This window comes from Cervus elaphus, chromosome 9 (genome assembly GCF_910594005.1).
Source record: "Cervus elaphus chromosome 9, mCerEla1.1, whole genome shotgun sequence".
NCBI lineage: Eukaryota > Metazoa > Chordata > Mammalia > Artiodactyla > Cervidae > Cervus > Cervus elaphus.
This window is the reverse complement of record NC_057823.1, coordinates 107250033-107268375: the sequence shown is the minus strand read 5'-3', so window position 1 is coordinate 107268375 and position 18343 is coordinate 107250033.

Genomic DNA, 18343 nt, shown 5'->3' with positions numbered 1-18343 from the left:
CCCTGAACTTTCTTTCCTCTGGGTCTTTGCCCTCTGCTCATTCTTGTCCATTTGGAAAGCTTTTCACCTTTCCCCCAAGGATTCATTCTGTTTTCCATGGCCTAACTTCAGGGACAGCTCCTTCAGGAAGCCTCCTCTGACCTTTCGTCCCTGTCTTTTCCAAGCTGCTCTGACATTTCACCTGATTTCTCTCTTCCCACTGTTTACCCTTCAGTGAGTTAGAGGGTACTCGCTGCTACTCATCTGGTAGAACTCTGTAAAGACGCAGGCCCAGAACCGGGTCTGTTGGCGGGCAAGGCACCATGACCGTCACCCCACGGGTTAAAAGATTGCCCAGTCACGGACCTAAAAAAATAACCAGCAATTTCTCAACCGTCATAGAAAGGCTCATGCCTAGGATCCTAGGATAACAAGTTTCTCTTCCTGGAATGAAGGGATGTTTACCTTCCTGCAGGTCTCTGAGTGTCAGAGTGTGTGACCTTTGAAGCTGTTTGCTCAGTGACCTGCGGACTCCCGATCCAGACTTGGCTTCAGCGAGGGGCAGAGCCTCGCAGCGGCCCTGGGGGCCACGGGGTGGGGCTGACCTTGGCTTCCCCAGCCTTTGCCAGCTCAGCACTTCCCAGGCGCTGGAAGGCTGCGCCTTTCTCCTTCTGTGTATTGCTTGTTCTTATCTCTTTTTTAATTTTAAAAACAATGTAACATCTTTCAAGAACATTTGAAAAAAATAATGGGAAAAACAATAATCCCAGTCCCGGACTGCATAGTGAGGAGAGTCTGTGAGTTCTGTCTCTGTATTCTGTGTGTTTACTAAAGGAGTTCAAGTTTCCTAACTTCTTTTCTTAAAACTATGGTGTGTACGTACACACACACACACACACACACACACACACACACACACACACACACACTATCTTAATCTTTTTTCTGTTAAGAACTCTCTGTTCCTCATTCTCTTAGTTTCCTGGACACAGAAATGACCACACAGGACACGTCCTCCCTTCAAGCCTTTGTCCATGAGTGTATAGTTTCAGAGTTGCATCATTGTGTACAGTTTTCTACTCTCCCTCTGACATTTACTTAAAACCACAAGCACTAATTCAGTGTTGCAGCATAGCCTTTGTAATTCAGGGTAGAGAGTTTGGGTGTCAAACAGACCTGGGGGCATATCTTACCTCTGTCATTTAGTAATTGTATTACCTTGGGTGATAAACCTCTCTGAGAATCACTTTGGCCCTAAAATAGGGTTGACAGTATCTGCCTTGTACTGTCAGGAGAAAGAAATGTGTTCTGGGATGCAAAGTCTTAATGCTAGACCTCTATTAAATGTCCAATAAATTTTGACTAAAAATAACCTTCAGAAAATAGAAATGTTTAAGTGGTATAGTATCCCATCAAATAGAAAATGAATGTTGTTTTTGAACTATAACCACTTTAACACATGATCAAATCCTTATTGTGTGCCCATAGTCTCTTTAAATTCCAATTTCACATTTGGTAACATAAATGGATATCAAATCATCGTGTTGTACATCTTAAACTTGCACAAAATTTTATGTCAAATACAGGTCAGTGAAGCTGGAAAAGTAATTCCCGTTTCAGCCACTTGAGTGTGATGCTCACCCCTTGTCCAAGTGCAGTGGCCTCTCTAGCGACAACTTTCATGTGGGAACGTGTTCATGTCAGTGCACCCCTCTGCGCCCCTCCCCTCCATCATGCTGGGTACACACCGCTCCTAACAGACATATTCGCCTGCTGGCATTTATGTTTTACATTGAGAATATTCATGGGCTGATCCCTAGGTGTCCTCATGTGATAGTCACCATTGCATGTGATATGAAGTAGTTTCAGAATGTTTGCATAACAGAGAAATAAGCGGCTAGGCACCCAGTAGATGAATAGGAAGGTTTTTCAGAGATCAAACATGTGTTAATGAGGAAATTGTCAAACTTCACAAGTTCTGTTTGAATCCTCCTGCTATTTGGGAAATGAGGGAAACAGGAAGAGTGAATTTGGCTGATCACTGTAGAGAGGGGAGCTTTGGTCGGAAAGTTATTTCTTTTTAATTACTAATGCTCTGTAAATAAATAAAGAGCCCTGATTTATATGTAAATTTTTTATATTGAGATCTATAAATATGGTTGGTCTTTGTGGCAATTAAACAACGAGCAGTGAAACTTTACCAGGTTAGGCTTTGTTTTGTTCTGTTTTGGAGAGAGGAGTGTTATGGTTGGGGTGATACACTGGGCAAAGAGCTTAAGTGTCATCTCCAGAATCCACTTTTGCAAGTTTGAGTGGAAAGGAGCTGGTGAGAGGGTATTAGATGGTTCACAGGGTGTCGGTGGGGCCACCGAATCCAACTAGAAATCTGAGCATCCACAAACAGTAGCCAATCGCTCCTCTTCTGAGCAGAAATACCAGACACTAGCACTTGGCCCTTGAGATGCTCAGAACAGATTCCAGAAACATTGCCACTCCCCAGCCCCCAGAACTGGATCCTCCCACCTGCTGGCTTGCCAAAAGACTGATATTCCAAGGTGTACCTGCCTCCTCGCCTGCTCCCTCCAGCTCTGGCTAGAGGAAGCTAGATCATGCCTGCCCCCTAATGCAGGGAGTCTGGGAGTGCAGGTTTGCCCGTTTCCTCTGGGGAAGGTGAGACACAGGAAATTATCATAATATGAAGGAAGTGCTTAAACGTGGCAGGGAGCTTAAGTGAGGAGTATACATCACAGGCCCAGTCATTTGAGCATTCTGTATGTACTGACTGCAGATTTCTGTCCCTGGAGAGAAATTCCCTGCTGCCAAGCAGTTTTCAGCTCTCTGGAGATGGACTCCACATCCCTCAGATCCCAGGATGGTTCAGACCCTTTACTGCCACAAACAAAACTTGCCATTTGTGAAACATGCACCCTGCTTCCTCCCCTCACCGGCATGCTCAGCTTTCATGTAGGACATCGTGGTGATGAAGATAAAACTGATTTTAAAAAGTGTGTGTGTGTAGATGTAATGGACATCACACGTTGCCATGTAGTGACTTACGACCTCACCTCTGGTTTATGGTGTATCCAGTGGTTGGATAACTGTGGGTGGATAGTGAAAGTCGCTCAGTCGTGTCTGACTCTTTGCGACCCCAGGGACTCTATAGTCCATGGAATTCTCCAGGCCAGAATACTGGCGTGGGTACCTTTCCACTCTCCAGATGATCTTCCCAACCCAGGGATTGAACCAGGTCTCTCGCATTGCAAGCAGATTCTTTACCAGCTGAGCCAGCAGGGAAGCCCATGGTTGGACAATACAATATCTTTCCAGTTATATGTAATTGTAGCAAAAGAAAAAGGAGTAAATTGTTTCTTAGAAATGTGATGACATAAAAGGGAAACAGGGTGGATGAGTAAGACAACTAAAAACTGCCTTATAATACAAGAAAATGTATAATCCCACCTTTATTAGGCAAGTGATCCTCAGGCAGAATGCTAATTAGTCACTCTAATTGGATAAATAGTGACTGACATGGTCAGTGTTTCCAAATAATAACTACAGAGTAGTTATATGGGAGGAAAACAAATCTGTCCTTCACTAATATATTTAGAAACTTTATCAATCTTTGACATTTGTAGCTAAGAAGGATTCAATCGGTTTTGTTAAGTTTAATTGTAGGCCAAATGATTAGTGTATGTAGAGAATTAATGAAGATATGTCAATATGATATGAACAACAAGAGATGAATAACTGATTTTACTAATGATGAGTTTCTCACTGAACCATCTGTATGTCCTGAAAATGCTCTAATACTGTTTGATATATTTTATAATGTCTTTTAAAATTATAAATATAGTATGTTTATTAGAGAAAATTTAGAAATATAGATAAGCAAAAAAGGGGGGTATCCAGAAAACTTCTCATCTTGTGATTTTATTTGCTTTGTTGTTGTTGAGTCACTAAGTCATGTCTGACTCTCTGCGACCCCATGGACTGCAGCACGCCAGGCCTCCCTGTCCATCACCAACTCCCGGAGTTTACTCAAACTCACATGCATTGAGTTGGTGATGCCATCCAACCATCTCATCCTCTGTCGTCCCCTTCTCCTCCTGCCTTCAATCTTTCCCAGCATCAGGGTCTTTTCCAATGAGTCAGCTCTTCCCATGAGGTGGCCAAAGTATTGGAGTTTCAGCTTCAGCATCAGTCCTTCCAATGAACACCCAGGACTGATTTCCTTCAGGATGGACTGGTTGGATCTCCTTGCAGTCCAAGGGACTCTCAAGAGTCTTCTCCAACACCACAGTTCAAAAGCATCAATTCTTCAGTGCTCAGCTTTCTGTATAGTCCAACTCTCACATCCATACATGACCACTGGAAAAACCACAGCCTTGACTAGACCAACCTTTGTGGGCAAAGTGATGTCTCTGCTTTTTAATATGCTGTCTAGGTGTCACAGCTTTTCTTCCAAGGAGCATCTTTGAATTTCATGGCTACAGAGACCATCCACGGAGATTTTGGAGCCCAAGAAAAGAAATTCTATCACTGTTTCCCCTGTGAAAAATTCTATCACAGTTTCCACTGTTTCCCCATCTATTTCCCATGAAGGGATTGGACTGGATGCCATGATCTTCGTTTTCTGAATGCTGAGTTTTAAGCCAACTTTTTCACTCTCCTCTTTCACCTTCATCAAGAGGCTCCTTAGTTCTTTTTCACTTTCTGCCATTAGAGTGGTGTCATCTGCATATCTGAGGTTGTTGGTATCTGCTTAAGCTATCATAACAAAATAGCAAAGAGTGGGTGACTTAAACAACAGATATTTTCTCGTAGTTCTAGGAGCTGAAAGTCCCAGATCAAGGTGCTGGCCAGTGTAGTTCCCGGCGAGATCGCTCTTCCTGACTTGCGAATGGCTGCTCCTCTCTGAGTCCTCACGTGGTGAGCAGAGAGAGCCGGCGAGCTCTCTGATGCTTCCTCTCACCATCCCGGAGGCTTGCCCTGTGACCTCATCCTACTTTACCTCCCAAAGTTCTCATCTCCAAATATTATCACACTGAGGTTAAGCTTTCAACATATGTAAGGTGGGGGGACACATCACAATTCAGAATATAATTACGGTTGAATATTTAAATTCTGGGGGTTTTTTTCCGTAAGAACAAAAAACTTTGTAGAAAATGAAAATGATTTGTAAGTCTCTGCTTGTCATTTAATACTATTCTGAGAATATCTCCCCTTTTGTGTAATTATATAATTAAATATATAAAAATATTTCAAATATCTTCAAATGTTATTTTGTGGCATTAAGGTTAATAGTAACATAAAATTCTACTTTATGTATATATTCTAATTAGTTTCTCAATTCACCTACTGACATTTATTTTTTATAATGTGAAAATATTTTAAATACTGCTATAAAGAATATTCTTATAATCATTTCTATGTTGTATGCCTATAATTATTCCAGGTAGTATAATTTCTGGGGCAAAGGTTTGTAATAACTTTGCCAAATTTCACTTGAGAAAGTTTATTCCAAATATATTCTCCACTAACAATATAAGGAAAGCCTGTTTTTGATGTTTTCATCTTTAACCAGTATTAACACAGAGAATCATCATTTTAAAGACTTTGCCAGAGATATGACAGTGTTGTTTTCCTTTTTTATTTTTTTATAAAAGGTTTTAATCAACCTTTTCTCTTAGAGGTTCTGTCTATCATTAGAAAGGTCTTCCCCACTTCAAACTTAGTTTTCACAAGTATTTTAATGTTACACTTTAAAAATCTTATTGTGTGTACATTTCCATTTTAAATACATCTTGAATTCATTTGAGTTTAAAATACTTTTTTGAATGATTAGCATGTTGTCCCAGTGTTTTCTGAAATTGAGTACAATTATGCATAAAATTTTGTTATGTCCTACAGAAAGGAAAAATTTTAATTAGTGATATATAAAACTAGGCCTCACTTTAAAGGGTCATTCACTATAAAATAGTCCTTTTATGGGTTGGACTCTGAGGATCAAGTTACTATGAAGGTCATATGGATTGACACTAGCCAGCTGTTGGTAATGTCATTTTTTAAAACATTATGTGAATATTACCTATGATAATTCCCTGAATAGCAATCCTGAAAATTAAATCCCCTCATATACAATTTGGCTCCAGCATGGGAGGTTGTGTATAATTTTCTCTGCAAGCCTACCTCATTCTAATCTTAAAATCAGCGACACAAGGCTACAAGCATAGTTAGTTTTGAGTGTCAAATTAATCTTTGTTATTTCTTGACATTTACAGCAAAGATATTGTTGCTATTATAATTCTTTAAACAAAAATAGCTATCTAATAAAATCTTTAAGTGCTTTTTCCAGTTCACTTAGAATTTCAAACTGCCACTAGATGGGGTCATTAAGTCTTACCAAACTGGGCCCAATATAATGTAATGATCTTGAAGCAAAAAATGTGTAATGTTTTAGCACTCCAATGCAGGTAATTACTAACTCATCTCCAGACAACCATGATTTTAGCTGAATTGGAGTGAATGCAAAACTTACTTCTTTTATAAAAAGTTATGCTAGTAAATGTTACAAGTTGGCTTTAAAATCTTTCTTCCCAAGATGAACATACAAAAACCACTAACATGGGTATATATATATTCACAATAACCGGCTGAAAAACTTAATACATGAGATAATCCCATTCACAGTAGGTACGAAGACTGCAAAGTACTCAGGAATATTGATAAGAACAGATGTGCAAGGCCTTTACACAGAAAATCATCAAGCATTATTAAACAGCATTAAAAAGCCCTTAAAAATGATGTGATATACAATGTTCATGGATGGAGAAACTAAATAAGATAAAGATGTCAGTTTCTGCAGATTGCTCTACGTATTATCAATATATACAGTTTCAATCAAAACACTAACACAATTGCTTGTGTAAGTTAATAAACTGATACAAAATCTGCATATTATAACACATGACCTGATACACAGTCTGTTCAATTTGAAGAAGAACCATATGGGGGGAACTTGCCTTACATGACTAATGGAACAAAATAGAAGTCCAATTTTTAAAAAATCCATGGCGGCATCTAGAAATCAAAGAAGAGAAAATTCATATTGGAAAATATTAAATCTAAATAAAACAAAAATTTTACTTTACATGAGTGAGATAAATTCCAGGACAACTAAGAACCTAGGATAAGGAAGATTCTTTTTAAAATAAGATACAAAAAGCACAAGACAAAATGTGGTAAGTTTTCCCACATTAACTTCTGTGCATTGAAAGATAGCGCGAAGAAAGAGGAAAGAAAGCCCTGAACTATTTGCAAGGCATACACAAATGCATATATTCTTCTTACAGATAAATTTTTAAATAACAATCCTATGTAAGTATGACAACTTACAGAGTAGGAAACCTGAAGGGCCAATTAACTTAGGAAAAGATGTTTAAATTCTCTGTTATTGTGGTTTCATTGCTAAGTTGTGTCCAACTCTTTGCAACTCCATTGACTATAGCCCACCAGGCTCCTCTGTCCATGGGATTTCTCAGACAAAGTACTGGAGTGGGTTGTCATTACCTCCTCCAGGGAATCTTTCCAACCCAGGGATCAAACTCGGGTCACTGTCGTTAAGGAAATGCAATTAAAACTACAGAAAGTCATTTGTCAAACTGGTGAAAGTTTAAAAATCTGTTAGCTGTAAGTTTTGTGATAATGTATAGAAACCGTACTTCCTATGCATTCCATTTACATCCTGGTAGGATGTAAGTTGGTCATCATTTTCTAGGACAACTTGTGAATATCAAGTAAATGTCAAGATTCTCATCTCCTACTACCCAGCAGTTTAACTTCAAAATAAATATTATAAAAGCAACCTATTTCATAAAAACAAAAATTTAGAAAAAACTAAACATACTATTGGTAGGTGAATGGATAAATAAGTGTGGTTTTTATTGTGTTACATTATTTAACAGTTTACATAAAGTTTAGCAATGTGACAAACAAGTTGTTTATGGATAGTTATTTATTTATAAAACTATAAAGAAATTCAGAGCAATAAGTATGAAGCTCATGATCGTGTTATTTCTAGGGAGGGTGGAAAGGGAGACACAAGGAACGTCGACTGTTTCATTCCATTTATAAGAAAAAATTAAAACAAATAGGGAAAATGTTGAGATTTGATAAGACGGGTAACAAATACATGGGTATTGTTCATTTATATATTTAAAATATATCATAATATAAAGAAAGCATTTTCCTTCAACATTCAAGTTTTATTTTTAAGGAAATAAGAAAAGGATTCTGACACGTCAGTTCAGCTGTCTTACAGTTAGAGTTGTTTTTCAATGCGAGCTTATTTTTGTGGTGATGGTGATGCAGTGTGAGGAATCTAAGTCCCCTGATGGGGGTCGGTTTGGGGGAGGGGTCAAACCCCTGCCCCTGCATTGGAAGTCCACATTCTCAATCACTGGACCTCCAGGAAAGTCCTTCTTTGTTTTTTGTTTTTTAATGATTACTTCTAGCACTTTCTCATAAGAACTAGAATTTTCTTTCATTTTGGTTTTCCTTTTTGAGAGGCAGTAACATATCTTTATATTTCTAGAGGCATGCAACCTATTAAAATTTTGTTTCCAGAGCCCTGTAATATCATTGGAAGTTTTTTCCCCATTATATTTTCTGTTATCTGCTTTGTTATAGAGCCACTCATCTTACACCTACTCTGCTGCTGCTGCTGCTGCTGAGTCGCTTCAGTCGTGTCCGACTCTGTGCGACCCCACAGACGGCAGCCCACCAGGCTCCCCCGTCCCTGGGACCTACTCTAGCCCAATCAAAAAAAGAGCCAAGATAAAGAAATTATAATTGTATCCTTTGTACAAAAAACATACAGTTCTGCCGACCAGGTTCCTCCATCTCACGCTTCATTCTTTCTCACACCACTACCTGCCATTTTAATGTAATACCTTTTGAGCCCCATTTACAAATAATCATATGAAATTATACACTGAGTGAGTAGAAAAAAAATTTAACCACAGTTCATCAGGAACTTGGATCAGATGGCAAGAGCTATGTCTCTCACATTGTCATCAGTTTTCACCAAACAAAATTAGTTAGTGTGTAAGAAGCACTTTTTAAAATTTTTTAATTGGTGGAAAATTGCTTTACAATGTTGTATGGATTTCTGCCATACAACAATGCAAATCAGCCACAATCCTATGCATCCCACAGGCTTTGAGTTTGTGTCTTTTCATTGTCATTGGTTTCTAGGTACTTTTTGAATTCCTCTGATTTTCTCAGTGGCCCCTTGGCTGTTTAGAAATGTATTGTTACCCTACACGTGTTTGTGTTTTTTATAGTTTTCCCCCCTGTAATTGATATCTGATCTTACAGCTTTATAGTCAGAAAAACTGCTTGGTACAATTTCAATTTTCTTAAATTTACCAAGGCTTGATTTATGACCCAAGATGTGATCTATCCTGAGAATATTCCTTGTGCACTTAAGAAAATAAAGTGTCTCTGGATGGAATGTCCTAGAGATATCAATTAGGTCTATTTCCTCCAGTGTGTCATTTAAAGCTTGTGTTTCCTTTTTAATTTTCTGTCTGGATGATCTGTTCATTGGTGTCCGTGGGAGTATTAAAGTCTTCCCCTATTACTGCGTTACTGTCAATTTCCCCTTTTACAGTTGTTAGCATTTGCCTTACGTACTGAGGTCCTTCTATGTTAGGTTCACATATGTTATAATTCTATCTTCTTCTTGGATTGAGCCCTTGATCGTTAGGTAGTGTTTTTCCTCGTCTTTTGCTATGGTCTTTAAGTCTGTCTCATCCGATATGAGTGTTGCTTCTCCGGCTTCCTGGTTTCCATTTGCATGGAATGACTTCTTCCAGCTCCTCACTTTCGGTCAGGATGTGTCCCTAAGTCTGAAATGGGTCTCTGGTAGACAGCATATATAGAGGTCTTGTTTTTGTATACATTCAGCCAGTCTATATTTTTTGGTTGGGGCACTTAATAATTTACATTTAAAGATAATTTTTGATAGTAAATATCAACAACCTCAGATACACAGATGATACCCCTCTAATGGCAGAAAGTGAAGAGGAACTAAAGAGCCTCTTTTTTTTTTTTTGTAATGAGAAATAGATACTATTTTATTTTATTTATTTATTTTTTTTAATTTTTTTATTTTATTTTATTTTTTTTTTTTTTAATTTTTTTATTAGTTGGAGGCTAATTACTTCACAACATTTCAGTGGGTTTTGTCATACATTGATATGAATCAGCCATAGATTTACACGTATTCCCCATCCCGATCCCTCCTCCCACCTCCCTCTCCACCCGATTCCTCTGGGTCTTCCCAGTGCACCAGGCCCGAGCACTTGTCTCATGCATCCCACCTGGGCTGGTGATCTGTTTCACCATAGATAGTATACATGCTGTTCTTTTGAAACATCCCACCCTCACCTTCTCCCACAGAGTTCAAAAGTCTGTTCTGTATTTCTGTGTCTCTTTTTCTGTTTTGCATATAGGGTTATCGTTACCATCTTTCTAAATTCCATATATATGTGTTAGTATGCTGTAATGTTCTTTATCTTTCTGGCTTACTTCACTCTGTATAAGGGGCTCCAGTTTCATCCATCTCATTAGGACTGGTTCAAATGAATTCTTTTTGACGGCTGAGTAATATTCCGTGGTGTATATGTACCACAGCTTCCTTATCCATTCGTCTGCTGATGGGCATCTAGGTTGCTTCCATGTCCTGGCTATTATAAACAGTGCTGCGATGAACACTGGGGTGCACATGTTTCTTTCAGATCTTGTTTCCTCAGTGTGTATGCCCAGAAGTGGTATTGCTGGGTCATATGGCAGTTCTATTTCCAGTTTTTTAAGGAATCTCCACACTGTTTTCCATAGCGGCTGTACTAGTTTGCATTCCCACCAACAGTGTAAGAGGGTTCCCTTTTCTCCACACCCTCTCCAGCATTTATTGCTTGTAGACTTTTGGATAGCAGCCATCCTGACTGGCGTGTAATGGTACCTCATTGTGGTTTTGATTTGCATTTCTCTAATAATGAGTGATGTTGAGCACCTTTTCATGTGTTTGTTAGCCATCTGTATGTCTTCTTTGGAGAAATGTCTGTTTAGTTCTCTGGCCCATTTTTTGATTGGGTCATTTATTTTTCTGGAATTGAGCTTAAAGAGCCTCTTGATGAAGGTGAAAGAGGAGAGTGAAAAAGCTGGTTTAAAACTCAACATTCAGAAAACTAAGATCATGGCATCTGGTCCCATCACTTCATGGGAAATAGACGGGGAAACAGTGGAAACAGTGATAGAATTTCTTTTCTTGAGCTCCAAAATCACTGCAGATGGTGACTGCAGCCATGAAATTCAAAGATACTTGCTCCTTGGAAGAAAAGCTATGACCAACCTAGACAGCATATTAAAAAGCAGAGACATTACTTTGCTGACAGAAGTCAATCTAGTCAAAGCTATAGTTTTTCCAGTGGTCATGTATGGATGTGAGAGTTGGACCATAAAGAAGGCTGAGCACCGAAGAATTGATGCTTTTGAACTGTGGTGTTGGAGAAGACTCTTGAGAGTCCCTTGGACTGCAAGGAGATCCAACCAGTCCATCCTAAAGGAGATCAGTCCTGAATATTCACTGGAAGGACTGATGCTGAAGCTGAAACTCCAATACTTTGGCCACCTGGTACAAAGAGCCAACTCATTGGAAAAGACCCTGATGCTGGGAAAGATTGTGGGTAGGCAGAGGAGGGGGCGGCAGAGGATGAGACGGTTGGATGGCATGAGTCTGAGCAAACTTCGGGAGACAGTGAAGGACAGGGAAGCCTCGTGTGCTGCAGTTCATGGTGTTGTAAAGAGTCAGACACGACTTACAGTGACTGAACAATGACAACATGATCTTACTACCATTTGCTTTTTGATTTGGGGTTTTTTTGCAGGTCTATTCTTTCTCTTGTGTTTCCTGTCTAGAGAAGTTCCTTTAGCATTTGTTGTAGAGCTGGTTTGGTGGTGCTGAATTCTCTTAACTTTTGCTTATCTGTGAAGCTTTTGATTTCTCTGTCAGATCTGAATGAGACCCTTGCTGGGTAGAGTAATCTTGACTATAAGTTTTTTCCTTTCATCACTTTCAGCATATCCTGCCCCTGCCTTCTGGCCTGCAGAGTTTCTGCTGAAAGATCAGCGGCTAACCTGATGGGGAGTCCTTTGTGTGTTATTTGTTGCTTTTCCTTTGTGGCTTTTAATATTTTTTCCTTGTGTTTAATATTTGTTAATTTGGTTAATATGTGTCTCGGCATTTTTCTTTTTGCACTTATCCTCTATGGGACCCTCTGGGCTTCCTGGACTTGGGTGGCTGTTTCCTTTCCCAGGTTAGAGAAGGTTTCAGCTGTAATCTCCTCAAATATTTTCTCATACCCTTTCTTTTTCATTTAAGTTCAAGCACGTTCTGAAAGATCTACATTTTTTTACTCCCATACCCCACATTCTGTATTTTTGATGTGACATTTTACATCTTCGTGTTTATCCCCTCACTGTTTATTATAGTTATAGTTGCTGCTACAATTTTTGCATTTTAATTTTCATACTAGCTCATTTCAGTGATGAGCCTAGCCTTTACTATTTATTTGCTTTTCCTGGTGGAATGTTCACATTCCTATAGATTCTTACTTCTTGTTGTAGCCTTTTCTTTTCCACCTATAGAAGACCCTTTAACATTTCCTTTAGGGGAGGTTTAGTATTGATGTAAGGAGATCCAACCAGTCCATCCTAGAGGAGATCAGTCCTGGATGTTCACTGGAAGGACTGATGCTGAAGCTGAAACTCCAGTACTTTGGCCACCTCATGCGAAGAGCTGACTCATTAGAAAAGACCCTGATGCTGGGAGGCATTGAGGGCAGGAGGAGAAGGGGACGACAGAGGATGAGATGGTTGGATGGCATCACGAACTCAATGGACATGGGTTTGAGTAAACTCCGGGAGTTGGTGATGGACAGGGAGGCCTGGCGTGCTGTGGTTCATAGGGTCACAAAGAGTCGGACACGACTGAGCAACTGAACTGAACTGAACTGAGTATTGATGACCTCTTTTAGGTTTTGCTTGCTTGAGGAGTTCTACACCATCTTTCAGTTCTCAGTGATAATCCTGCTGGGTAGAGTGTCCTGAATTGTATGTTCTTCCCTTTAGCACTTTGAATGTCATGACAGTCCGTTTATTCTTGCAAAGTTTCGCAGAAAAATTAGCCTTAAGCGACTTTTTGTTTTTCTCTTGCTGCCTTTAGAATTCTCTCTTTAACTCTTGTCATTTTAATTGTAACATATCTTGCCGTGGGTCTGTTTGTGTTCACCTTATTTGAGATCCTATGTGCTTCTTGTACCTGGAGATACATATTTATCTATATGTAGGTGTATAATCTTTATAGGCTTCCTTGGTGGATCAGATGGTAAAGCATTTACCTGCAGTGCAGGAGACCCAGGTTTGATCCCTGGGTCAGGAAGATCCTCTGGAGAAGGGAATGGCTACCAACTTGGTATTCCAGACTGGAGAATTCCATGGATAGAGGAGCCAGGCAGGTTTTTTTTTATAAATATGTATATACGTGTGTGTGTGTGTGATTCTTCAGATTTGGGGAGTTTTAGCCATAGTTCAACCAAATATATGTTTAATAACCTTCTCCCTCTCTTCTTCTGGGACTTCTATAATGCAAATATTTATGTGTTTGCTATTATCCCAGGGATTGCTTTGAATGCATTTATTTTTAGTTTGTTTTTCTTTTGCTGTTCTGATTCAGTGATCTTCATTATTCCATCTCCCAGATCACGCACATCCTTCTGCATCTCTTGCCCTGCCTGTGTGCTTGGTCATGTCTGACTTTTCACAAGACTTTGGACTGTAGCCCGCCGGGCTCCTCTGTCCACGGATTTTTCAGGCAAGAATACTGGAGTGGGTTGCCCTTTCCTTCTCCGCAGGATCTTTCCAACCCAGGGTCGAACCCACACCTTCTGTGTCTCCTGCATCGCAGGCAGATTCTTTACCTGCTGAACCATCAGGGCAGCCTTAGTCAGCTATTGATACCTTCTAGTTTGTTTCTATTTCAGCTTGTGTTTTTAATTTATTTATTGTACTTTAGCTCTGACTGCTTCTTTTGTCTTTAGTTCTGAAACTAGTTCTTTATATTCTCTTGTTCCCTATTAAAATTCTCACTGTGTTCATCTATCTTTCCTGTAATTTATTTAGCATCCTTATTACTAATGCTTTGATTCTTTATGTAGTAAACTGTGTATTTCTGTTTCATTATTCATTTTTTTTTTAGGAGTTTTCTGTTGAGCTTTCATTTGAGATCAGTTCCTGCATCTTCTCGTTTTGCTTAACTGTCTCTGTCTTTCTGAATTTAGTTGAAACAGTTGCCTGTCATGGCCTTGAGGGGCTCTCTTTATGTGGGAGCATCCTTGTACCCTTCTCATTACCCAGAGCCTTCGGTGGGAGAGCTGGATTTGACTTGAAAATAAGTCAATCTTTGGTCAGGGTTTACTGGCATCCATCCTCTTTGTAGGGGTGAGGCTGGTGATGGGCTAGATCTGAAGCCAAGCACGGATCAGGGTTTGTCCACTGCTCATGGCCATGACTGCTACCCCGGGGGTGGGGTCTGATCCCAACTTGTTGGAACAGAATCTCTGAGGGTCAGGTTTGATCCAGCTCTGTTCCTTTTGTTAGGTAGTTAGAATAGGAAAAAAGGAGTCCAGATGGCAGAGGCTAAAAGATAAGGAAGGGGAAAGCCTGCAAAAATAGAACAAGGGAAGTTCCAAGGACCAGAGTGAGGACTTCAGGTAAAACAAACAGCACTCCCGGCTAGCCCAATTTACCTAGGCCAGGCCCAGGGGGAGAGGGGTGGGACATAAAAAGAGGAGCCAAAGGGCCAGGGCCTCTTTCTTCCCTTCCCGTATTTTGGGTCAGCATGCCCTCACACATCAAGGATGTATTTTCCTTTATTTTTGAAATAAAACTGAGCTGTAACACTGGTCCATCCGAGAGCTGTAGCACTGGTCCGTCCAAGGGCTGTAACACTGGTCCGTCGCTTCAAATTTTCATTGTGATGAGACAGAACTGAGGAAATCACACACTCCCCCGACACTTTCAAATGCGTGTTCTCCCCTCCCCCAGCAGCAGTGCCCTTGCCCCTGAAGAAGCATTATTGGAGCGAGAAGCGTGTGTACAGCCCTTGGCTGGCTAAGGGGTGAGGGCTGTCATGGGCCAACAGCAGACAGAGGTCCAGACCGGCTCCAGTGTTTCACCCATGCAAGTGTCAGCAGTGGCTGCCCCTGCCCTGCCCACACACGGCTTGAGGGCGGAGTCTCCTTTGCTGCTCACGAACGATCACTTCCTCAGGCCTCTGCTGCCCCAGGATGTACTTGATGGACTGCCTGCAGAGAGAGCAGCCATCCGCCCTCCCTGCATCTGCACCAGCAGTGGCCGCCCCCGTCCCCCTCGAAGCCTCCCCGGGTCTCAGCCACCCCTGCGCCCCCTGGCCAAGTGCCCCCCGAGAAGCTGTGGCCCTCAGCCCAGTGGGGAGCTGTGATGTGAAGTAGGCGGGGTTGGAGCACTTGTGGAGCTTAGGAGGGGTGCCCGCCAGGCCAGCCTGGGACACCCGGCAGCCCCTGAAGCAGTCCGCAGTCTGCCTATGTGCCCTGCCTCAAGGACAAGTCAGGGCAGAGTCCAGGCCTCCCCCGGGCCTCCTGTTAGTCCCAGAACCCTCCCAAATACCGAGGGGAGGGTTCCAAATACTCATCTTCCCCCAATGAAACCCCAGGAATCATGTGCCCACTATTTGGCTCAAACTGCTCCCTCCCTGGGCTGGATCTCCTGCTATGTAACTCCCCTTTCCTTCAGAGGTCCTGACGGGATCACCTCTCTTCCCTTCCCACCCTTTTGCTCCTGGCTCTTTCTTACAGCCTTATTTGTACAGGAGCCTTTCGGCCAGTTTCCAGTTTAGATTTCAGTGAGAATTGCTCCACAAGTAGATTTTTTTTTGAGGTGAGTTCCATGTCCTCCTACTCTGCCCTCTTGATCAGTCTCCTTCAATAGGTCTTGATGAAGTTCAGTAATCATTTATTGAGAATTAAGACTCAAATTGTTCTTGCTCTTCCTGTCCTCTCCAATTCTTTCTGTCACAGGACTGAGGAAAACAGTTAGCCCCCTCTAGAGACATAAAGAAAGGGAAGTTAGGGAGCAATGTGTCAAATTCCATGTAGCGCTCTCCCCCAAGTTCTGTTTAGTCTTCCCTGGTCCGGTGCCCTTGTGCATTGTTTGGTTGCAGGGTGCATTTTGATGTTCCCTCAAATGCGTAGTTATATTGTTTTCACTTCCTGGAACAGTACAGACTGTCCTTGTTCCTATCCACAGTGCTTTCCTGGAAACTTTTCCATATAAGGATCTGTGGTAACACAGATCCCTTTCCCTTATAAGATTGGCATCGTTACTGAGGGTCATAGTCCTAAAGGTCTTCCCAGGTGGTGCGAGTGGTAAAGAACCTGCCTGCCATTGCAGGAGCTGTAAGAGACTCAGGTTTGACTCTGAGTTGGAAAGATCCCCTGGAGGAGGGCATGGCAACCCAGTCCAGTATTCCTGCCTGGAGAACCCCATGGACAGAGGAGCCTGGTAGGCTACAGTCTATGGGGTTGCACAGAGTAAGACATGACTGAGTGACTAACACACTTCGGAATAGATTCAGCAGAACTTGGATAAAGACAGGACATGGCAGATAAAAAATATCTTCAAAATCTTTGTTACTCCTTCCATTAAGAGATTCTGTCCTCTCCTTGAATCTCAAAAGTCTTAGTGCCTTGCTTGATCAATGTGGCAAAGGTGTTTTACTGAGACTCATGAGGCCAGCTCATAAAAAAGTCTTGCAGTTTCCTCTTGGGTCTCTTGGAACAATTATTTTCATTACTCAGTGTCTGGGCTGTGATGAAAACCCAGAAACCCTGCAAAGAGATCCACATGGAGGGGAACAAAGGCCCCCCCAACCAACAACCCAGCTAAGCTCTCAGCCACACGGCACTAGCAGTGTGGTTGAATGTTCAGCGTGACTGAGCTATCTTGGGCTACACCAGTTGACACCAGGTGGAGAAGAGAAAAGCTCACACGGTTAGGTCTTGTCCATGTTGCAGATTTGACAGCAATTAATAAAGTAATGATAAATTATTGTTGTTTTATTAAATTATTTTTTGAGGTATAGTTGATTTACAATATTGTGTTAGATTCAGGTATACAGAAAAATGATTTAGTTGTATATTTCTTGTTCTTTTTCATTAAAGGTTAGTTGAATATAATTCCCTGTGCTATACTGTAAGTCTAATCAGTGTTCTGAAGAGGTCATTTTTATGAGAATGTGTAATCCCAAAAATACGTCTCAAGGGAGAATCTTTTATTTCAGGGAAATCAATATATATTATCTATAAACAAGTGATATATCTATTTAAAGTGTTGGCTAGAATAATGCTATATGTAGATTGCATTTAAACACTTTATTTAGTCTTACAATGCAGCATATGAAGGCCTCTTTTTTGTCTAAAAGTAGGTAAACTCCTAAGCAAATTGTCACTTTAATCAATAACTTTGGAGATAAACTATTGCTGGAAAAGCGTGAGCCTAATAGCTGGGTAGAAGTACAACTTTTACACTTACTTTTAGGTAATTATTTACACTGTTAAATAATTTTGAATACATAACTTTTATTAACTCATTCCTTTTGCACTCCATCCATTTTGTTAGGGAGGATTATGGCAACTATTTAAAAAAGATTTCAGTAAATAGACTCTGAAGTTGAAACTGGAATTATTTATGCTTAATCTTTTCATGCATCAAAAAGTTTTGAAGACATAACTCATGGCATTTCTTTAGTGACTCAAGAGTGTGTATTCTTACAGCACTTAACTTTTCTTTTTTTTTTTTTTTGGATATTAATACCTTTTAATGTTTCACATTGTTTTTCTTTTTTTTTCTTCCTGAAGATTTATAACAAAAATACATGGAACTTAATGAGTTTCAATACACCAGGCAATTACAGAGACAAGTCTATAAAGTGGGATTCTTCTTGTGGGGGCAGAATATTCCATTCCATGAAGAAGACAGAATCACAACATGATTAGGCTTGATCACCCTGTACTGCCTGTGTTTTAGTTTCCGAGATTGGCAGAACTGGAAGGGGAAAAAAAGAAATTTTTTTTTAAATAATAAATAAAACTGAACACAGTCAGCTGCCTCAACTCCCCTCTCTTTTTCCTTTGCCCTTCTCTCCACACAACCAGATGGGGCGGGGTGAGGCAGGGCCGTGGGACAGACGAGGTCAGGGGCCCTG